This window comes from Syngnathus floridae, chromosome 1 (assembly GCF_059516105.1).
Source record: "Syngnathus floridae isolate MCC-2025c chromosome 1, RoL_Sflo_1.0, whole genome shotgun sequence".
Classification (NCBI taxonomy): domain Eukaryota; kingdom Metazoa; phylum Chordata; class Actinopteri; order Syngnathiformes; family Syngnathidae; genus Syngnathus; species Syngnathus floridae.
In genome coordinates, this window is record NC_142413.1 from 16098782 (window position 1) to 16123882 (window position 25101).

Below are 25101 nucleotides of genomic sequence, written 5' to 3' on the forward strand. Positions count from 1 at the left end.
ATCCAAGTTTAAGGCATCTGTTGGATTTGAGGACGTGGGGTCTATGTGAAGGACTACAAGTGCCGATATAAATTTAATGAAGAAACTTTAACTACGTCAACATGAACATGTTTTTGTAACTGATGCTCAAATCGTCAAACCACTCACCCACGATGTCCCGTGCGTACTACATTATCAATTTGCCACAGAGACCAAGCAGATGGGTACACGGTGGAAACAGCCACCTGTCAGACCTCAAATTAAGTAAATACGTCCAAGAGACATTACACTGAAACAAGATGCAAGCGTGGCAAAAAAAGGGATGGTAAGTCCACGCAGGGCATCCCTAACATTCGTTTTTTTGTCCAACAGAAGGTCAGTTAGTGAGGCATCTGCTTCTTTTACGGCCGCTTAACGCCATGCTTCACGTTTGATTACTGCCGGAAAAGACTCTCAGATAACTAATGACCAGAACATCCATTAGCTCTCACTCGGTGAGAACAGGTTTTCCAATTTCACACAAAGCTGTGGAATTGGCCCCCCTCCAATGGCGGGCGGTGATAATCTATCCATCTCAGCCCGTTTAAACAGGTAAAAAAAGCCACACGGTGCTGACAAATGTGATTTCATCCAATGAGCCACAAATGGGAAGAGGGTCGTCTTTCCGAGTTCGAGTCATACCCGGAATAATCTGTGTATCACTGTTCTTTCCATTTCCAATGGAAATAAAAAAATCACTCCATTTAAAAGGAACTGATCATTGATATTTTTATTATTCTAATTAAACTGAAAAAAGTTTGATTTTTAATAATTACATTTTAGGGTTTATATGGTCAGGTTTACGCAGTAGTGCCAACAAATTTCTGATATTTGTTCAATTAAGTTGTATCAATTTTTTCCCATCAACCTTTTAATTTCTTAGTGTTTCTCTTGGCTGCACTGCTTCCAGTACAACTATGTGGACATTATGTGGACATTTCAGTGTTCCCATGGGAGTCTAATCAGACCTGGCCTATGTAACTTCAACTACCGTAATTTCCGGACTATAAGCCTCTACTTTTTACACAAGCTTTGAATTCTGCGGCTTGTCGTTCGGTGTGGCGTATCTATGGATTTTTCGTGATGTTTGTGATGAGTATACACTTATACACTCGTAAAAAGGCTGTGGACCGCTGTTGTGCGGCACCGCTTTGCTGGGCGCAGGGATATGTGACATATGGTCACTGGGGTGAAGAGTGGTGTGTTGACCGCATGTCCGTCTGCCAGCCAAATAGTGCCGTATAATTGACACAAAGAAGAGACAGAACGAGATTCCAGACATTACGGTCCTATATTTGTTGGGATTGTTTCTTTAATAAAACATTTCAAATTTGACGTACAGGCAGAAACATATATATATATATATATATATATATATATATATATATATAGATAGATAGATAGATAGATAGATAGATAGATAGATAGATAGATAGATAGATAGATAGATAGATAGATAGATAGATAGATAGATAGATAGATAGATAGATAGATAGATAGATAGATAGATAGATAGATAGATAGATATACAGATAGATATATATATATAGACACTTATTCAACGTAACAAAACTTCACATTCCAAACTTCATATTTCTTAGGTTTCAATGTAAAAATAGAGATCTAAAGAGTTGAATAGTAATATTTACTCTGTGCTGAAGAAGCCAGGGTTCATGTTTCAAAGAGGGAGTTCAAGTAAGGGTCGGGCTTTCAAACTGGTGAAGGTTCAAATTTGCATTCAAAACCAGGATTAGCTTTTCAAGATGCCAGGTAATGGATTTAAATTACAGATTTAATCAAGTGGTCTAAAGCCTAGGTTGGGGGTTCCATTCAAGGATTCCAAATTTAAAACATTTTCATAAAATCAGATTAAGGTTTCAAGTTAAGGTCATGAATTAGGGTTTCAAACCAATTCAATATAGCTTTAGACATGATCGGTGGTCGGTGTTTGATGCCTTATCTAATGCCCAATGTTGGTTGTGAACATCTGAGATGACACAGCAGAGTGCAAGTGTGCTTGTTTCCACCGCTGGTAAACACACAAGGCAATGACAATGAACTTGAGATGCCCCACTCATCTTCCCGGTCCAGACGGAGAGTCCTATTAGAAAAGTGCTAAGCAGGCTAATAGAAATGTGGATCAGTGTCAACTGTTGCTTCAACTCTGGCCCTGCAGCAAAGCTTTTTTTTTTTTTAACTGGATTGCATTTTCCATCAGCATGTCCTCCAGCAGAAACTCGATGTTAGGTAGCAGGACAGTAAAAAAAGGAGGAGGAGGAGGCATAGATGATGGAATTAGCTCACCTGGAGCCTAAGTGCTAATTAATTAGGTTGAAATATCAAGGGAAATATGTCTGGAAACAAGGATTCAGTAACCATTTGGATGTGAGGGGTTCAAGTTAGGATTTCAAGCTCGGGTTCAAGTTTCAAACAAGAGTCAAGAGTCAACAAGGCATTTCAAAATACAGTATCAAGCCAGGGTTCGGGGCTCAAGCCAATACTGTAATTTTTTCAAGCCTTAGTTAGGGCTTCAAATTAAGGTATCAAGCCTTGTTAGGGAATTGAAACAAGTGTCAGTGTTGCAAATCATGGTCTCATGGTTAAGGGTTCAAATTGGGGTTTCAAGTCATGGGTTACCGTTTCAAATTAGAGTTTCAAGCCGGTTAGGGTTTTATATTAGAGTTTTGTCCCTGGTTTAGGGTTCCAAACGTGGGTCTGTACTTCTGGATAAGGGTTTCAAACATGTGTTGGGGTTTCAATTTAGGCTTTCAAGCCTGGGATATGCTTTTGAATTACGTTTAGGAGAGGGCTGTATAGTTAAGTTGAAAAGTTGAGTTCCAAGGTTGTTGTTTGAGTGGATTACATCAATTGTAATGCAGCAAAGTAGAGGGACAAAGAGATGAAGGAATTACTTTACTTCACCTGGAGCCTAACTGCTATGTTGAAGGAGAGAATTGTATTGAAATATCAAGGGAAATATGCCCAGAAACAAGACTCTGCTGACTGTAATAACGAAAAAGGAGGATAACTTAAATGACAGACATTTGGCAAGACAAAACTGATGATTCAGATGCAAAGTCATTAACTAGAGCTATAAAAGGGATACATTTGCGAGGCAGAAAATTTATCAAAAAGTTGTATGCCAATGCAAAATGCTGCTTTCTAATAATGACACTGTAATAATACCACTTTTAATAATTTGAAGGGGCGCACATGTCTTAAGGGATGTGTTTGTCTCAGTCAAATTATGATTTCAGGCCAGGGTTAAGGTTTAGCACCATTTTAAGGGAGGCACTGCATACAAGAATGTCAGTCAATACATCAATAGGTGGTGAGGTAGTAAAGTTAGTCTGTATGTACAGCTAGCCGGTCAGTTATTTGGTTGGTCGAACGTAGGGAGAATGTAGAGAACGGGAGTTCGGTTGGTCGGTTTGATCACCTAAAAATAACCTGGTGCATCTCTTTCTTTCAAAAAAATTAAATGTGGCGCTTGAGCACAAAAGTTGGCCCATCTCTAATCACTCAGCCGCTGCTCTGCCGCTGCAAATATCCGGCTAAGATTCCCCAAGAGTGGTCCATAAATGAAGCATCAGAACAGTGACAGACAGGTCCCCTGTCATTGTGTGATTCACATTTTGCCACAATGGTGCCACTTTTTGACAGCAAGGCCTATTGGGTTCTTGTGACATTCATTTTAAATGAGCATAAATTCAAGCATTGAGAGCCCTTGCATATCACCCGGTATAATGTTCCGTCGCAAAAGTCGCTTTGCAGCCATTAGGCTGAACGCACGTCATGAAAGACTTTATGTTCATTGTGTAAGTACCGCAAAAGGTCCTGTGCCATTTTGCTCTCCATTAAGAGACTGATGCCGCCGCTAATGGAACTGAAAGGCCATTTGCTAAGACTGCCTTGGCCTTCGGCAAACACAAAATGGTGTGTGCATACCATTCCCGCTACTATTTAATCTTTGTATGCGCACAACATGATCTCTGAAAGAAAACTCGCTCGGGATGCCTGAAAGCGTATGATAAAAAGCCCTTTTAGAATTTGGTTTAAATGTGGTGAATAATGGATGACTTCCAGGATTAAACTCTTTTGGGGAAGGTAGGTTCTTTATCTGCAGTCTGTTCAATCAATAAAATGACACAGACTTCCTTGGCTAATAAGCAGCGATCTCAGTGCTTTGTTCACTCAGGTGGAAATAAAGGCAAATCATACTAATATAACAAAAAACATATATAGTACATATGATAAGGCAAAAGTGCAAAATCTGTCTTTCAGTAGGTCATATGGCGTGAGGTCTCTGTTAATAGGTAAATATATATTTGGCCCCTTTCCTACTAAACGGCGAAAAATTGGAAGTGTTCTCGAAAAGGCAGAGGTTCTCAAGTGGGTTTGTTAATGGGGCCCAAATTTTTGCCAAACTTTCATCTGTACTTGTCGCAAGGGAATTTTGTACATATTCAAAATGTCCTTGCGATAAGAAAAATCACTAAAACATTTGGGAAATGTTTGGCAAAGGTTTTGTGAACATTTAAGACCTTGAGAGAACCCTGATGTGAATACCACATCTGCTGGCTTCGAAGAGACTTGCAATTGTTCGCTGATTAGTGGGATGGGGGCTTCAGTCACGTTATCCAGAAAATGGGTTAACTCTAAATTCCACAAACTCTATCACTTTTGGATTGTTCCATTGTAACATGGCAATACACTTTACTCACCAGAGGGTACCAATGGAAAAATGTGTGTGTGTGTGTGTGTGTGTGTGTGTGTGTGTGTGTGTGTGTGTGTGTGTGTGTGTGTGTGTGTGTGTTCTACTCAATGGAATTGGGGCTCATCAGAACAACCTTGCCCTGGGTGAGTTTGAAGGTGGTTCATTTACTCAAAGCGAGCTGACAATTTCAAGAGACTGCATTTTTTTTAAAGAAAGTAATGGTGTTGTGAATTCCATCATAATTTCTGACAGAATATCTTCACAACCTTTTCATTGCTGTCTGATCAGATAGTAAGGCTTCTTTTAAAACCACCTCTCAGCAGAGGGATTGGTAGGGGGTGAAGTAACCAATATTTCAAGAATTACATAATGGTTGCACCACAGAAATAACCCTGCGAGTTATTTAACAGGCATTCATCAGAGGACATTAGAAAATCCAGACATTCATTGCAAATGCACGCCACGTAAATACAAGTACTGAATACAAAAACCTCTACCCGAGTGCAGATGGCAGATCATCTCACAGATGATGACAGCTTAGCGTCCCCCTTCTGACAGCTTGCCGCCGCCACCGCCGCAAACGTGCTTTTCTACCAATTAGCTCACTGACAAAACGGTTAATATTTATCCTGTGTGGCCAACTTTTGTTTGTCTGGGCCAGACAGGTAACATGTTACACTTCCACATTATTTCAGCACTGAATCTCTGAAGCCAAGATTTCCTTATACATCCTAGACAGTGAATCTCCACCTCTTTATGGAATGCCCTAAGTTACCACAAGATGCCACCTAAGCCCTGGCTCATAGGAAAGTAAGAACTGGTAGCAAAAGAAATATGTTCAAGTGGAAAATCTTATTTGCCATGGCAGAGCTCATTTTAGCCTGGGTTGTTAGCAGGAGGTATGGAGAGCCTTTGCTGCACAGACGTACATGTGCATTTTTCCAGACTCAACCATCTATGAGCCATTTTCTGGTGAGAGTAATGCCAGAGGATGAAGGGTACAGTTTGTAATACAATGAGCATCTAAATATTATTATCAGCAATTGCATTTCTTGGGAGGGTGGGGGCCAAGCAGGGTCAATTTGGCTCAATTGCTATGAAAAGTGATAAGTGAAAAGTGGGTCTTTACTGTGCATTCCTGTATTGGTTCTAGACATCCTTCATCTATATTCGATTTTTTTTTAAATCACTTTTTTTGTTTGCTTGTTCGTTCTTTGTAAAGAGATCCAATACAGGACAACACCTCAGCAATCAATTAGAAATGACCATTCTTTTGATCCGGCGACTGACTTTGATAGGTGTTGATTTAATTAGTTCACGATGCTCCTTCTCAAACAACCATGAAATGAAAGTTATGGACTAGAAATAAATTGTCTGCAATTTCAGGTCAATTTGGAGTTCTTACAACAACAATAACCTGGTCGTTAATTCTTCAACTGTGCTAAAAAGAATGACAAATAGATGATAAAAAAAGAAAAAGAGATGTAGATGAGGCAGAGGAGTCTGATCCAAAAACATTGCTCAGGTTTGACAACTACTAAATGCTCTGAATGGGCTCATGAGCATGTTTGAGCACTTCAGACTCTGAGAGAAGAGATATCACCAGATATTGGCAGGTGGGCCAATATCAGCAGTGTGATATCATTAATCAGATCTAACCTCCAAAACAAAAAAACAGTTCAGCATGACTATATATTGAATGACATAAACTCACAGACACAAGGTAGGTCTACACCCACAGGGATAAAATAATGAAATAAAAAGTACATTATGTTCTCTCATTGCAATGATTGGACCTAAATTGTATACCGTAATTTCCGGACTATAAGTCGCGTTTTTTTTTCATAGTTTGGGTGGGGGGGCGACTTATACTCAGGAGCGACTTGTATATGTTTTTTTTCACAAACTTTTACTTGATCATTAACACATCACTTACAAGTATAGCTGACCACTTCCCATGTTATTTTAAGTATAGTTGATCACGTCACATGCTTTTATATCTTTATCTTGAACATATTCAAAACATAAAAAATAGAAAAAACATCAAATAAAGCAATTAACACTTTAAAGCACCATATCCAAGTCCACTGTCTGCTGTATGCACACTTGCTCCATTTTTGCTCTTCTTATATTTATTATTATTATTTATTATTATTTGTTTATTTATCATTTATTCAACACTCTTATTTATTCATTGTTTGTGCCTTCTTGGGTTTTTTGTGTTGCTTACTTGTATGCATATTGTGTACTATGTCACCGTGGGATACTGGGAACGTAATTTCGATCTCTTTGTGTGTCTTGGTATATGAAAAAATCGACAATAAAGCAGACTTCGACTTTGATAAAACAACCAAATAAACAAAACAAAAAACTACATCTGTGTGTGTGTGTGTGTGTGTGTGTGTGTGTGTGTGTGTGTGTGTGTGCGTGTGTGCATATGTGTATGTGTGCGTATGTGTATATATATATATATATATATATATATATATACACACACACATATATATATAAAATTGTTGAAATGAGAATTGTTAAGATTTAAAAAAGGCGTTTCACACAGTCACAATTGAATATTAAACTAAAAATCAACATTGATATGCATTACAATAGATAGCTGATGGGTGGCGATGGGGCATTGGGACTTCCTAGGAATGTAGTGAAAGAGATCATTTGAAAATTCAAACACTGGCCAAAATTCGTTTTAAAAGTGTTGCATATTCCTTACTCATAATTATATTAATAATACAATGCAATACAGCTGCTGCTGTAAAAATGGCTTTTACAGAACAAATAGTTACACAAAATATAATGAGAACTTGATTATAGATAATTTGAGCAAACTTGTTATTTCAGAATTGTATATCAAACTGGTCGCCTTAATTGATCAGATCTAAAAAAGGATCTCGTAGTTTCAAATTCAATTTAAATGATAATTTTGCCTCCTTTCTCTTTTTTTGTTTGCTTTCACAGTTGTAGTTCGGTCCCTTATTCCATTAGATATTGCAGGTGTACCTAATGATGAGGTCACTGAATGTGTTACACCATGCATGAATTTTTCAGTTATTATATTTTCCGCAAGTAAAAAGTTTTTGGAACCCATTATAGTCACTAAACTATGTAATATAAGGTAATTCAATACAAAATTATTCAGGAAAATAAGACAATTAAACATTTTAACACACTTGCCAAGTGTATTACAGCAGATAAATAAAGTATTTAATGCACTGCAGTATAGTGAATGCATTAGCCTCATTTATTATTAACATGTTATTCAAGCTGATGAACGACAATGAACAAATATGCATTTTGGTGCCTTTGTATCACACCCCTTCCCATTCCCTCAGTCAGCTCCATGTTTTTTTTGCTGATTGACTTCAAACATTAGCACTTGCTCTTCCTTGCCAGAGAACAGCTCGCAAACAAACCCCAAAAAATGTGTTCAAAGTTGGAAGAAGAAAAACACGCAGCAAGCAGCGTCAAACTCCTTCTGCTTTCCAAAGTGTTTTCCCGGTGGCGAGAGCAACGAATTGATAGCCCACTGTTGCAATCCACTTGGCAGCAGAGTAGAGCGGAGCCAGCACAGAATAATAATAGTGCCAATCGTTGCTTTACTCTTAAACACTCCGAGCTTGGTGTGTTTTTGTACTGCACAATGAAGATGGTGGCGTGAGCACATGTTGCGTTACACAAACACACACCAGAAGCCTCACAGCACGACCGTTGTTGTAGAAGACCCGCCGCTAAATCCTTGGAGGCTGCGCTGCACGCTCAATCGGCCTACGGCGCACACACATAGACACACACAACACGCATGAGCTTGCACGATACCCAATCGCCTTGAGCAAAATAATGTTGCTTGCTTCCAGTGGCAGGCCCAGCTACAACCATTGATGAAAAAACTCAAATCCTTAGAAATGGCAAAATTGACCCTTACATACTTGCTTTGAACTAAAATGGCAGACTTCTTCTGTCCTTTCAGTTCTTGAGACTTTTTGTTGGTCTAATTATAATAGACAATGTTATTAAGTTGTATGTTGGTAACCAAAACGGGCTTCAGGTGCTGAATTTTAATGAAAATTTTGGAGGAGCCATGCAACAGACGTCTCTCAAGTGACACATCATTAATCACACTCGTCGTTACCGTAGTCACTCTTAATTTAGTCTTGTATAGCATGTTAATCAATATATGTGAAAAAAATATCAACAAAGTCAGACGCTAATGTTTGTTTACAGCACAACGGACCACCTTGCATTCGGGTCCCCACGGAACATAGTGCCTTAACACGTATTTGCGTGCGTGCGGCGGCTGTGAGGTTTGCTCGGCAGACATTGATTTTTACTCGCGAGGTGTTGTTGTCAAGGCCGTTGTGGAGGCATCCAGCCTATGCACACTTTTTCTCTCCTGCACTTGCTCTCCATGGGTAACACACACACCTATGAGGAAAGCTGGAAAGCATTGGTAACAAAGTCTTATTCTGACAATCTGCCCTAGGCTGCTGAAGTCAGCCCACTGATGCAATGCCATATGCTAAGAGAATAACACACGTTCGCTAAAACCAATGTATACCAAATGCAAACTTGCTTTTTCACGAAGTTCAAATGGCATTTATGACTTGTTTACAGTCAGTGCATGCATGTTGCCTGATAGTTAGGCCATTTTCCGGACTATAAGTCACAGTTTTTTTCACAGTTTGGCCGGGGGTGCGACTTATAAGCAGGAGCGACTAATATGTGAAATTGTTAACACATTATTACTTGATCATTAACGCATTCCTTACGAGTATAGTTTATCACTTCACATGTTATTTTCACTTTAAACTGCATGAGGGCGCTCTAGGCCTGTGGAATAATTGGAACTGACGATGAGTCTGACATCCACTGACTTCCACCAACTTCCGGAGTCAGCGGAGTTGTTTATAAGTGACACAGAGGATGACGATTTTAATGATTTGGAGTGCTACGGATGGTTTGATACAGTTGTTATTTATTATATTCATATTATATTGTTATATTTATATTTATTAATTGGAACTGCAACTGACGATGAGTCCGACGTCAGCGCCACATGTACTTCTGGTGTCAGCAGCGGCGTTGTTTATAAGTGACACAAAGGACGAAGATTTTGATGTATTTAATGATTTGGAGTGACACGGATGGTTTGATATACATGTCATTTATGTTACAATTATTTGAATAACTGTTAATATGTTACGTCAGGCACGCTCTCAGTTCCTTGTTTGTGTTTATGCAACGATAGCATGCCGTATCGTTTAGCCTGTTGTTGCCTATTCATGTCAGTTTTTAGTGTTGGATTTTGTCAAATAAGGTTTCCCCAAAAATGCGATTTATATGTGTTTTTTTCTTCTTTATTATGCATTTTATGGCTGGGGCGACTTATAGTCCGGAAAATACGATACAAGTCCCATAGTTCAAGTGTAGGTTCAAGTGTTGAGGTGAGCTATTATTGCTGCACTTCTGTTGATACAATATAGCGTTTATAACTTAAGTACAGTTGCCAAATATGTACTAATAACTGTACGTTCAACAGTATTGCTGCTGACTTTTCCCATACAGCACATACCGTCCTGCATAATGTCTATGAATTAGATACAGTCACCAAATACCTGGCAGCCAAAAGTTCAACTTTAGGACAGATTTTGAGCATTTAACGGGTAAACAGAAACTAAATTACAATCCTATTGCAATAAGTAATGCACTTGAAAAAAGGATACTGGCTGCCCGTTTCATTTAAAATCTAATATTATCAGGAATCAATCTTTTCATATTTGTGAGATGAACATTATGAAGTTAAATAGAATTTTGATGAAACCAAGCTCACGTCACATTTAATAGATTATTTCTTTGCTGAGACGTTAACAAGTGTGGACTAAGGTAGTATCATATGAAGTGGCGAAAGCTGATCTGTCATTTCCGGCTCGCTGGAAAGCAATGGGGATGCATCATCATTACAAAATAGAAAAAGTTTCCTCATCAACTTTCATCAGCATTCTCATCAAAGCCATTTAGCGGTAGTAATGAATGCATTTGCAGCAGCCCATTAGCCCAAATGATCTTTTGGCTCCTGGTGCCATCATGGGCCACAGTAAATAATGTTTTTTTTTTTGAGGGGGGGGGGGGCAAATAACACATGACACTGATGTTCTTGCGCTTCTACAGTTTTGGTGCATTAGAAAAGATTTACGGCTGAACTCCTGACCCGCCGGCGAGCTCTTTCTAATGTACATGTATGAGCCAGTGAAGTGGAGGCGGCAATAATAACGCCCGCTGTGATCAAATTCCCCCAGTGTAATCATTTTCATGGATATTTATCTTTTTTTTTAAAGATTAAACCCCGCGGGGCATTTTTATGTTGCTTGTTCAAAGCAAAGGGGAAGCAATTGTCTGCGGACGCTCGCACATCCGTCACTTGATAGCGCACTCCCTCATAAACGCTACAAAAGAGACACAACAATAAATTGTAAAGCACCGTTAAAAGTCGCATATTTACGACGCAAAAAAGTTTTGGTTGAACCACAGGCACTTTCTTCCTGGAGTTGAAGGAGTTGATTATAATCCAAAGGAGTCTTAATGTAGTACATTGGAAAGTTCCCATTTGTTAGCATGGTCAGTCGGTGTATGCCACTTTAGCAATCTTGAGGAATTACACAGAACTAATTAGAAAAGTCTTGAAAGCAATTTATTAATATGCCGTGGTCCCATTTTTTGCAAATGATTAGAATTGTTGCAGTATCACTCACCACAAACTAACGAGTATAGATAACAGGATACATAACAGAATCAATATCTGATAGTGGCCATCACTTTATTAAGAATTTATACCAAAGATTAGATTTACCAATTTGATGATGCATCAGCAGTTATATACCAGACTTAAAGGTGAACAACTCCAATCGTTGGCTTATAAGAGTCAAAGCAACTCTTTGTTCACAAAAATTCAATACCGATGTCAGTACCAGATGTGGTTGGCCTACAATTTTGTAACAAATTCCTCTGGTGGCCTGCGTGCCTGCTGCTTTACTTCTTCACATGTGTGTAATATATTTCTTTGCATCTATGTTTGTTTTCCTTGGCTCTTATATTTGTATATTTAGAGTTACTAAATTTAAAAAAAAAAGGAAATTAAAAAAAGTGCTCTCAGTGCCACATTGGCAAGGTCAATCCTACATCACTTCTGCTTATGTCCCAGGAATAAGCTTCTGCCCTCCTTGTAAAACAACATCAGCGGAGCGTTTCTCTTGCCAAATTGGCAACAATGTTGTGGTAGACTCGGATTGCATAGGTACTAAGCATAACTATCTGGAGCAAGCAGCTAAGTAGTTGGAGGCTCGTGCGGGAAGCTAATTCTTAACAGCCTACATCTTTGAGTCAAACAAATGAATCACGATGTTGTATTGAGACCTAATGTTGCGGGAAAAGACACAAAAGCACTGATATTAGAAGAACTATTGATTTTTGTATACTGGTCCTGTATTTACTTGGCATCACATTAGTACTAAACCTTGCAGTATTGCTAACAATTAACTATAAATTATTAGTGAAGTTATTGGTTTTTATTGTAATCAGTATCATCATTGATACTTGCCCTGTATTTCCTTGTGTAAATCATCATCTATTATATTCAGGACGGGGTTGCTCTTTGAACCTCCTCCTAACTAAAAATTGATTAAATTACTTTTACAATGTAAAAAAAGCATTTTTCTCATGCTCCGGTGCCCACAAGTTGATATGTGTGAGCTGTGATTTTGAGTTTTCTGTGTCTGTTGCAATGCATTTGAGCACACAGTACAGATGTAGACTTCTACGTGATCGAGCGGCAGTGTTTTACGGTGCTGGCCTCTCTCCATTTAGCCTCTTCCATGACTGCACTTGTACACTCCATGAACATCACGCCACAGCGAACATCACTTAGCGCTCGACACGTTACACCGTTTGCTCTCATGACTTAACGGAAAGGCTGAAAATGCAACACTGAGCTCACCAGAGTTTTTAATAAGCATAAACATAGGTTTCCTTTCATCCCTCAATGCACGATTCATCCAACACATATAGGACATGTCAGTATGGCTGGAGTGTCACCGAAGTGCTAATATTAAGTCTGGTATTCAAAAAGGTATTCAGGCAACTAAATTAGGGGTTCTAAACCTATAAATATGCTGCCCTGACAAGAAATAATATGAGTAAAAATTAAAGGAGCCATATCATGCTAAATTCATCACCAAAATCATACATCAAATACATTATATAGTATTTCCTCATACTCCCTTCAATGTGCCCGAGTAATAGTCATTGCTATTGGGCGCATTAAATGAGTTTTTGTGATTTTGGGATGTCGTTTTGAGATGTCCTACCTTATGAGTGAACGCATTGAACGCACCTGAAGTCTACCGACAAGGGATGTCAGAGACCGTTTTTTTGGGACCAATACCAGTACGAGAATTCTTGACTAATTAATGATACAATACTGAGTACCGATACCACTAGTACTTTTGATACATGTATATAATAACATAAGTTTCCACAAAACTAATGACAATTTAGAAAACAACCTTTATATCGCAATACAGCAATTTTCCCTAAAAATGGACGAAATTAATGGGAATTTTATTTTTTTTATTCTTCTAAATCTTATTTTGTATTGTTGAATATAACCCTAACCCTAACCCTAATATCCATCCATCCATCTTCTTCCGCTTATCCGGGATCGGGTCGCGGGGGCAGCAGCTTTAGGAGGGACTCCCAGACTTCCCTCTCCCCAGCCACTTCATCCAGCTCATCCCTCATCATCAACCCTAACCCAAACCCTAACCCTAAGCACAGCAAGAGCAAGCCTAGCCCTAACCCTAAGCACAGCAAAAGCAAGCCTAAGCCTAACACAAACCCTAACCCTAAGCACAGCAAGAGCAAGCCTAACCCTAACCCTAAGCACAGCAAAAGCAAGCCTAAGCCTAACACAAACCCTAACCCTAAGCACAGCAAGGGCAAGCCTAACCCTAACCCTAAGCACAGCAAAAGCAAGCCTAAGCCTAACACAAACCCTAACCCTAACCACAGCAAGAGCAACCCTAACCCTAAGCACAGCAAAAGCAAGCCTAAGCCTAACACAAACCCTAACCCTAACCCTAAGCACAGCAAGAGCAAGCCTAACCCTAACCCTAAGCACAGCAAAAGCAACCCTAAGCCTAACACAAACCCTAACCCTAAGCACAGCAAGAGCAAGCCTAGCCCTAACCCTAAGCACAGCAAAAGCAAGCCTAAGCCTAACACAAACCCTAACCCTAACCCTAAGCACAGCAAGAGCAAGCCTAACCCTAACCCTAAGCACAGCAAAAGCAAGCCTAAGCCTAACACAAACCCTAACCCTAACCCTAAGCACAGCAAGAGCAAGCCTAACCCTAACCCTAAGCACAGCAAAAGCAAGCCTAACACAAACCCTAACCCTAACCCTAAGCACAGCAAGGGCAAGCCTAACCCTAACCCTAAGCACAGCAAAAGCAAGCCTAAGCCTAACACAAACCCTAACCCTAACCACAGCAAGAGCAACCCTAACCCTAAGCACAGCAAAAGCAAGCCTAAGCCTAACACAAACCCTAACCCTAACCCTAAGCACAGCAAGAGCAAGCCTAACCCTAACCCTAAGCACAGCAAAAGCAACCCTAAGCCTAACACAAACCCTAACCCTAAGCACAGCAAGAGCAAGCCTAGCCCTAACCCTAAGCACAGCAAAAGCAAGCCTAAGCCTAACACAAACCCTAACCCTAACCCTAAGCACAGCAAGAGCAAGCCTAACCCTAACCCTAAGCACAGCAAAAGCAAGCCTAAGCCTAACACAAACCCTAACCCTAACCCTAAGCACAGCAAGAGCAAGCCTAACCCTAACCCTAAGCACAGCAAAAGCAAGCCTAACACAAACCCTAACCCTAACCCTAAGCACAGCAAGAGCAAGCCTAACCCTAACCCTAAGCACAGCAAAAGCAAGCCTAAGCCTGACACAAACCCTAACCCTAACCCTAAGCACAGCAAGAGCAAGCCTAACCCTAACCCTAAGCACAGCAAAAGCAAGCCTAAGCCTAACACAAACCCTAACCCTAACCCTAACCCTAAGCACAGCAAGGGCAAGCCTAACCCTAACCCTAAGCACAGCAAAAGCAAGCCTAACACAAACCCTAACCCTAACCCTAAGCACAGCAAGAGCAAGCCTAACCCTAACCCTAAGCACAGCAAAAGCAAGCCTAAGCCTGACACAAACCCTAACCCTAGCCCTAAGCACAGCAAGAGCAAGCCTAACCCTAACCCTAAGCACAGCAAAAGCAAGCCTAAGCCTAACACAAACCCTAACCCTAACCCTAACCCTAAGCACAGCAAGAGCAAGCCTAACCCTAACCCTAAGCACAGCAAAAGCAACCCTAAGCCTAACACAAACCCTAACCCTAAGCACAGCAAGAGCAAGCCTAGCCCTAACCCTAAGCACAGCAAAAGCAAGCCTAAGCCTAACACAAACCCTAACCCTAACCCTAAGCACAGCAAAAGCAAGCCTAAGCCTAACACAAACCCTAACCCTAACCCTAAGCACAGCAAGAGCAAGCCTAACCCTAACCCTAAGCACAGCAAAAGCAAGCCCAACACAAACCCTAACCCTAACCCTAAGCACAGCAAGAGCAAGCCTAACCCTAACCCTAAGCACAGCAAAAGCAAGCCTAAGCCTGACACAAACCCTAACCCTAACCCTAAGCACAGCAAGAGCAAGCCTAACCCTAAGCACAGCAAAAGCAAGCCTAAGCCTAACACAAACCCTAACCCTAACCCTAAGCACAGCAAGAGCAAGCCTAACCCTAACCCTAAGCACAGCAAAAGCAAGCCTAAGCCTGACACAAACCCTAACCCTAACCCTAAGCACAGCAAGAGCAAGCCTAACCCTAACCCTAAGCACAGCAAAAGCAAGCCTAAGCCTAACACAAACCCTAACCCTAACCCTAACCCTAAGCACAGCAAGAGCAAGCCTAACCCTAACCCTAAGCACAGCAAAAGCAAGCCTAACACAAACCCTAACCCTAACCCTAAGCACAGCAAGAGCAAGCCTAACCCTAACCCTAAGCACAGCAAAAGCAAGCCTAAGCCTGACACAAACCCTAACCCTAACCCTAAGCACAGCAAGAGCAAGCCTAACCCTAACCCTAAGCACAGCAAAAGCAAGCCTAAGCCTAACACAAACCCTAACCCTAAGCACAGCAAGAGCAAGCCTAACCCTAACCTCTTTTTTTTTTTTTTTTTTTTTTTTGTATGGCGCCGACGTGAGTGGCAGCCTCCCAGCAGTGTTATCTCTTTTTCTCTTTATTTCCTTCTTTTCTCCTTTTTCTTTCTGTCTTTTTGTCCATTCGGCGATGCTGGTGCCTTCTACCGCACCTCGGTATCGCTTTGGATGTGATTTTTTTTTTTTTTTTTTTTTTTTCCCCTGGGACCGGGATGGCTGCGCACATCGGTCGAGACCGGCATAACACTACGACGGCTTCCTGCTTATCCGGCCGATGCTAACCGGGTCCCTTGCCTTGCAGCCGCGACCCCTGTGGGGAGTCCGCTCCCTCGTGCTCGCCAGAACCAGCGACCTTCGCCGTGCTAGCCCCGTGGTGACCATCTGCACGTGCCCCAACTGGGTGCCCAGGACGCTGCTCACGCGTTTGCCTGCTTTGTGATGTTTTCACCGATTCACGACCACGGTCCACTGGGTGCCGTTGAACTGGGCTACCCTTACACCTGTCTATGGACCCCGTGGAGGCTATCTTGTGTGTTTTGGGGTGTTTTCTGATGTTGAGGGGTGCTGGTTGGGCACTGTTATTTTTTTTCTTTTGTCTTTTTGCTTTGCTTTGCTTTGCTTTGATGGCTTTTATCTTTCGCACTTTCTGGCTTTCTTTGTGGCGCCGTTGTATGGCAGCCTTATGAGGGCCTATTGAGTTGCGCTCATGCCATCTGTGTGTCTTTTGTATACCCGCTCTGTGGTATGGGTACTGCTGGGGCCTGAATTTCCCTGAAGGAGTAATCCCAAGGGATTAATAAAGTTGAGTCTAAGTCTAAGTCTAAGTCTAACCCTAAGCACAGCAAAAGCAAGCCCTCAAGGCGTTTCCAGGCCAGCTGAGAGACATAGTCTCTCCAGCGCATCCTGGGTCGTCCCCGGGGTCTCCTACCGGTGGGACATGCCCGGAACACCTCCCCAGGGAGGCGTCCAGGAGGCATCCTGATAAGATGCCCGAGCCACCTCATCTGGCTCCTCTCAACGTGGAGGAGTAGCGAGTCTACTCCGAGTCTCTCCCGGATGACCGAGCTTCTCACCCTATCTCTAAGGGAGAGCCCGGACATCCTGCGGAGAAAACTCATTTCGGCCGCTTGTATCCGGGATCTCGTTCTTTCGGTCACGACCCATAGCTCGTGACCATAGGTGAGGGTAGGAGCGTAAATCGACCGGTAAATTGAGAGCTTTGCCTTTTGGCTCAGCTCTCTCTTCATCACAACGGACCGGTACGGGGTCCGCATTACTGCCGACGCTGCACTGATCCGCCTGTCGATCTCGCGCTCCATCCTCCCCTCACTCGTGAACAAGACTCCAAGATACTTGAACTCCTCCACTTGGGGCAGGATCTCATCCCCGATCCGGAGACGGCATTCCACCCTTTTCCGATCGAGGACCATGGACTCGGATTTGGAGGTGCTGACCCTCATCCCGACCGCTTCACACTCGGCTGCGAACCGTTCCAGCGAGAGCTGGAGATCACGGACTGAAGAAGCCAACAGCACCACGTCATCTGAAAAAAGTAGAGACGCGATGCTGAGGTCCCCAAACTGGACCCCCTCAACGCCTCGGCTGCGCCTAGAAATTCTGTCCATAAAAATTATGAACAGAATCGGTGACAAAGGGCAGCCTTGGCGGAGTCCAACCCTCACTGGGAACGAATCCGACTTACTGCCGGAAATGTGGACCAGACTCTGGCATCGGCGATACAGGGACCGAACCGCCCTTATCAGTTGGCTCGGCACCCCGTACTCCCGAAGCACCCTCCACAGAACCTCCCAAGGGACACGGTCGAACGCCTTCTCCAAGTCCACAAAACGTGGACTGGTTGGGCGAACTCCCATGCACCCTCGAGGATTCTGCCGAGGGTGTAGAGCTGGTCCACTGTTCCACGGCCAGGAGGAAAGCCACACTGCTCCTCCTGAATCCGAGGTTCGACCTCCCGACGGACCCTCCTCTCCAGCAGCTATATATATATACCCACCTTTGACAACAATTAATCAACACACAAAAATGGAGCTTCTTTGAATAAGTCCACTTTAAAAAGGCATTTAAACTTTAAATGTCAGGAACACAAGACTAATTTTCAGACCCACCATAGCAGTTTTGTTTTCTTTTCATCAGTCATCTGAACTTTAATGAGATAAATGAGTTGACACACGGCTGTGCCACAGGTTATTGATCTGGAAATTAAATTATTAAATGTTTACACGCACCCCCTGCAATGTGATTACGTGGCCCAGGGGGAATGTGTACCTCTGGTTGGGAATGACTATTCTAGATGGGAAATTGCCTTTTGTGAGACAGACAAATGGTGATTTGCATCTTGAGAAAACATGTAGTTGACTATTTTATGACTCAAAAGTAATCAGTGATATTGAAAGTTTGTGAAGATACAATAACAAAAATCAAAAAGTGTCCAACTCAGTGACTGAACTACATACATATATTACCTGCCTTCTGCTTTCCAACCGACCTACCAAGTTATATCCTACCTACGAACCACATTGACTTATTCATCTGACTCCATAGCTATCCAACTCCATACCCACCGCCCAACCAAACGACCTAAATACCTACTCACTTACATAAAGAGGCCAGCAATGGTGCCTTCCGCGAGAATATCACCATGCTCTACATGCAGGTACATCTATCTGCCAAGCTGGACAGTAAATTCAACTTCTGGCGTAAAAAAACAAAGTGTGCAGCCTGAAATGTGTTTGTGAAGAAACACTCCGGAGACAACCCCTTAGCAGCAAGCGCACACACTGAACATGCCTCTAGCCCAAAAGACAGCGTCCGCCCTTCAGGTTGCCTCTAATCACATTGGCTCGGCCTCCAATTAGATAACAGAGGTGCGGGCCTCCTTTGACAGACATGGGCGCTCACCAAATGTGAACGCAGGCTGGTCGGCGTTCACGCCCGGGTGACTCATTTCACACTGGAATACATCCATCAGAATTAGGATCATGAGAAGGCCGAGATGACTGACAACCGAGAAGCGAGCTAGAGAAAGAGGCAGCATATGGCCGAGCGTGAGCATCAATTGTCAGCAGCTGCCTGCACTAAGTTCCTCGGCCAGTATTAATATTGTATGAGGATGCCGTGTGCACTATATGCTTGGATTAGACATGTTGATACAGCAGCGCCGCCACACTTGTGCCTGGGATCAGCTTTCAGTCGGAATGCACACAGGAATTCCAGCTGTTTGCATTTGCTGGCCTTATTGTTATTGGCTTGTCTTGTAGAATCTCCAGTTCACGGCACCGCCTGCACAAGATAATGTGAGCCAATAAAAAAAAAAACTCTTACTTTACAAGTCATTACAAGTAGTAATGCCCACTTTTCATTAGAACATTCAGTGGAAAAAAACACTTCACTTTCATATAAAAGCAAACCTCACATTGAAGTCTTGAAGGTTAAAGGGAACGATTTTGTAAAGACAATGCCGTGTTGGGAACAGTACTTGACTGGGCTGTCCATTGCATCGACTACTTACTATTGAATGATATACCAGGTTGCTTCCCTACGCCTGTAAATCTCTTTTTGTATTTTTTCTCTAATTGTGAGGTGAGACAAATAAACTGCCATAGGGGAGGAGGGGGGTCAAGCCGAGAGCAGTGTCAGCCCTGCCTGCTTCCTCATTTGACATCAAGACTCGGATATAATTATTGATTTACTACACTCTGAAATAAGAGCTTCCCTCATACAAGAATGATGTGATGTTCAAAATACCTATCGAACAAACTACCTTTGTAGCTAACTACTTGCCTATTTTTGCACCCACCGCCCTACTGATTGTCCTACCTACTTGCATACCTTTCTAGCTTCCCTATTTACCTACTGGTCACTGATTCTCTTGCCTCCTACTAAACCTATGGATTTAGCTGACTTACCTACACACATCAACCTACCTACTAATGCAACTCCATAAGAAAGTGGCCTGAAATTGTGCCTTCCTGAATCCACATTATACGAAGGAGTGAGTCTCATAATGTGGCACGTCTAGGTACACTTAATCACCATCACCATCAATCTGCCACGCTGGACACAATCTGATAGCACAGCTAATCACACTAGGGCACTCTCAGAACATGTGTGCGCGCACACACATACACCCACACACGCGCACGCATGCACACACACACACACACCTACACACACATCTACACACCTACACACACACACACACACACACAAACGGTGTTTACCATTGAATTATGCTAATCCCCCTTCATAATATTATCATTCTACCGGAGCGTGATATGCTGCGCTTGACTTAAGAAGAAAAAAGTGTACTAAAGCGCAGCGTGCAAATATATACAGTATTTTTTTTTTTTTAAAAAGGCACCGTGAATCCTGACCTTGTCACAATGTTTATTCAAGGCCGTGTCAATATTGTAATCCCTGTGATTTGGTAAGCAACCATATGAGCACCTCCATATTCATATGGCTCCCTATATTGACTAAGTGTCTTGTTCCGTCCAAAGATAGAGGAGCCGACCCAGATGTCTGGAGGATGCCACAGAAATGAATACAGGAGATTTAAGGGTTGGATTTGTATCTTGTCGAAGACTAGTATGCTAAACACTGTAGCCTCAGTTATTGCAAAACTACATTGGGGACCAGGTGCTAACAAAAACACAACCAACAGCAAACTTGTAACTGATGCCCCAAAGTCATTGCCTATATTAATTATATTAATATATACATACATTCCCACTGTTTACCAACGAACCAGCTGCCTTACCTTACCTAACTACAGTACCTGCCAACCTTCCTACCAACCTAACCTTTACCTCTTGACCTATACCTGCCAACCGACATACTGACCTACCTACCTACCTACTTACAAGTTACACCCTCCCTCCCTCTCTACCTATCCATCTGTTTAGTTATTGAACTTCTAATTATCTGCATCTTACCTACCATTTATCTACCTTCCAACATACCAACATACTGAGCGACTTCCCCCCATCTCTTTTTCCCTACTTACCCACCAACTGACCTGCCTTCTACATAATACCTACCTACCTACCTACCTACCTACCTACCTACCTACCTACCTACCTACCTACCTACCTACCTACCTACTATCTTCTATTTCTACCTACTGATCGACTACACAACTGTGATCGCATTTAATTTTATAACTGATGAATGTTCAAAATTACAGGGAATAAATAAAGAATAAATAAATAAATAAATACAGGAAATACCTGCGGATAGGTTCTAAAAATAGGGTTTAAATTCACAAACAGAGAATAGACAAGGTATCAATGATTTCCAGTTCCCAAAATACTTCCAAGACTGGAATTCCAAGTCAATAAGTATAGTTATACATTTTTTTTCCGTTGCACAACAGATTCTCATTGTCAGGTGTTTAGTCAGATAAGGTCGGCCACCCCTGGGGATTAGCATTGCATTTTTTTCATCAGTGTAATGTGTTAAAAACGTGCGGCGGATCGAGCAATTTAAATGCTAAGCTGTAAGAAGATTGGGGACCGGGTGGGCTAAACACAGACAGATAAACAAATGAAGCAGGCTATGAGGGCTCGGGGCGAAAGGGCAAGCAAATACAGTGTGACCCTCGGGTTGTCGTTTACGCCGGCTTATAAAATGTCAAGGTGAGAGACTCAGTAGTGGGGAAAGGAGGGTGAGCAACAACCGCTTTGTAGGGGATGTGATTTGATACAGCATCACAAAGAGAGGCGTATTGTATGGAAAACCAATGAGAAATCAGCTCTCTCTTTTGATCAACCATCTCTTGCACCTACATACTGATCTTCCATCTATTTGCCTACCGACCTACCTTTACCTACAGGCCATCCTTTTACCCACCTACTACCTACAGATTTAACCTACATACGTACCTGCTTACTTAGACGCCACTAAAACTTTTGGGAGACAATCTACGCAGTGTTGCGTTGTTTTTCCCCAATATGGCTAATCCGCCAACAAAATAGCAAGACGCAGCGGTAGGAGGCTGGCAGCCGCTCTGGTTCAACATGACACAGCCACAGCTGTTCATGGTCGCCGGTCACGAAGCGTTCGCGCGACCCGCAGCGGTGCTTGAATTATGAAGTGGCTTGGCTCACGCCGGGACGTGACATTACTCTTTGGGACCAGCATAATGATCACTATCAATCTCTTCATTGTCGAGGCACATTAAAGGGAAGATCGGGCGGGGGAGGCTGGCGGTGGCAGGGGGGTGGGGGTGATTGTGGGAGCAGTTTACCAAAGAGCGTCGAGAGAGCCCTGTTCCGCCGTGGCGATGCATTAATCACGGCAGTGGGACGCGCTCTGTGTCCAAGATGAAAGCTGTCTGAGTAAACACTTGAGCTAATAGAGATGACACTGTTGTTTCAAGCCAGACAGAGCGTTGCAAGGTATAGCAGCACACTGGCAAACAGTTGGCCTGCTTATGCAGATGATGTAGAGCTTTGATATGTCGTTTGCAGCAAGCAATGCCAGTCCCGGAGCCACTCAACCCAAAGGAGGAAACAGGTCTTTGCGAGTGTCCTCGTAGCTCATTTGATAAGGTAACTTTTGTCGAAATTTGGTCAAAATATCCCAAAATACCAACTACGCAGCACACCCTTATTTCTTAGTATCGGTACTCGTGAATTGTGCCGACACCAGGCCGCCTTATATTGGCCATTTTACAATAGGAAATAGAAATTATATGAACAGAAAATAAACATTGCCACTAATTTCATGCAAGTTTAAAAAAAAATGCTACATTGGGATATAGTAAAGGTCTGTTTCAAAAACTTTCATTAGTTTTTGGGGAAATTGTATGTGTTAAAAGTAGTGGAATTGGTGCTTGGTAACGGTGATTACTCAAGAACTGAGTTCTCATACTGGTAATGGTCTGAAGCGACTACTTTTTATTTATTTGTTGGACTTCATTTAACATAAATATGCTTTTTAAAGCATTTATGGGTGTTTCTTGCTAAGCCTGAATATGCTGCAATCCAGGTATTTTTTTCTTTTTTCTTGACGTACAGATAGTGTTTTTTTTAACACTGTCAACAGTACAGTACATGTAATGTACCTTATGTGAAGCCCCAAATGCTTCATTTCAAGCTATAAACACAGTACTGTTTTTTTCCGCACCATAAGGCACACTTAAAAGCCTTTAATTTTCTCAAAAACCGAAGGTGCACTTTTTAGTAAGGTGTGCCTTTTGTGTGGACCGTCATTTAAAAAATGTTGTTGTGTAGCTGTCGACACAGCAAACTAAAATACATAGGCCGGGGCAGTCAACCAATCAGTACGTACCTCCGCCGCGACTGATAACTAAATACTATTGATTTGTGCAAAGCAAAAAGACCCTCTAAAATAGCATTGAAAAAGAGACGCTTACGAAGCACAATTCAAACTTTCTGAAAAGCCGGGATAATTGCTGAAGAGTAACGTTACAACAAGATTGACTCAGACACTGACGAGAAGGAACTTGGCATGTTTAATGGCGAATTTGCCCAATTGTTTAATTTGGATACAGATTATGAGGACTTTGATGGATTTGCAAATGGATATTGATTAACAATAATGTGAGTACAGTACAGTACATGGTTAAATAATGGAACAAAGTACAACTAAACTCACTGTCTTGCCCCAGTGATGTGTATTTTTTTTTGTTAACCATAAGTCATGGCATGCATGTGCCTCATAATCAAGTGTGCCCTATGTGTGGATTAAGTACAGGAGAGCCCCCGACATTGAGTCTGCGCCTTTTAACCCAAAGCGCCTTGTGGTGCGGAAAATACTGTAGTTCCCCTTTTTAGCTTCCTACGGTATAATAGTAGTTTTCCGTGTCTTTACCAAGGAATTAGGTCTCCACCTGTATTTTATTACGGTATTTTTTTTTCCATGTACATACGTGGGGAAATACTGTGATTGAAAAAAAATTTATTCCTATTCAAGCATTGTCAAATGTCACTGATTGATGTACTCAAGAGGCAGTTAATGGCACTACCACTTGATAATGAATGGTAAGTGGCAGTTTGTTTGCAGTGATTTGGCTGTCATCATTAATAATTGCTATGCAGTTACAAACTGTAAGAATTTTTTTTATATATTAAGGCATTGATTCATATTCTAACGTGTTGCTGGCATCACAGGTACTCATCCAGGCCCCTTCTATTAGCAGGGGTGTCAAATTTATTTTTATCGCATGCCGCATCATAGACATAGTTTGCTATAAAAGGGCAATTAAAATTGCCAACCCAAATAAATGTATGAACGTCTCATATTGTATATATACATAGTATGGTCTACACAACACACTGATGAATAACTACTTTTCAAAACAAAGACTAATAAAAAACGTTCAAATATTTAAAAATGAAATATTGAAATCAAATCAAATATTTAAAAATTCAAACAAAATTTTAAAATGAATGGTAATAAAAATTGACAACAACATCTCTATTTTTTAAAAGTGAAAAAAATTAGAAATTTTGGAATTGACATATAAATTGGATGCACAATTTGTCTTCGCGGGCCTACTAAAATTACGTGGCGGGCCATATCTGGCCCCCGACCCTGACTTTGACACCTGTGTATTAGAGCATCTTAAAAACGAGTCCGCCTCCCTCCCAGCTGCATTCAGAAGACAAGATATTGAATCCTGCAATGTCGTAATTAGGAGCACAATTGAGAAAGGCCCAATCACATTTTTTATAGACGCTGTCAACTTGAGTTAAGTCATGAGATATACTTCAGTGCTTCTAATGAGTACGCTAGTCAGTGAACCAAAAAGGATGAACCCACAGTGCTTTTGGTTAGTCCAACTAGTTTAACTCAAGTCAGTCGCCTAATCCAACTGAGTCAACTAAGTTGTCTATGTTTCCGGTTAGTCTGCTAATTTGAATTAACTACTCGATACAAGTGAAAAATCTGAGCCTGCAGTGCAGGGTTGAACAATTCATCAAATTCAAATCAACATTACAATGTAGTAGAATGCAATTTTCTAATCATGAACGCTGCAATTTGAGAAACAAATATTCAACTGTTTATCAGTCTAAATGAAAAACAGCAAGTCAAAGTGTTTAGCATGTTC

The 25101-nt window shown here is 41.7% G+C and overlaps 1 protein-coding gene across 7 annotated transcripts in view; it reads right to left on the reverse strand.

The window, feature by feature from the left end:
* The window catches only part of LOC148404303 (teneurin-3), a 195334-nt gene that overhangs the window by 101762 nt on the left and 68471 nt on the right, over nt 1–25101 (reverse strand). The gene's annotated exons all lie outside the window — the stretch shown is intronic.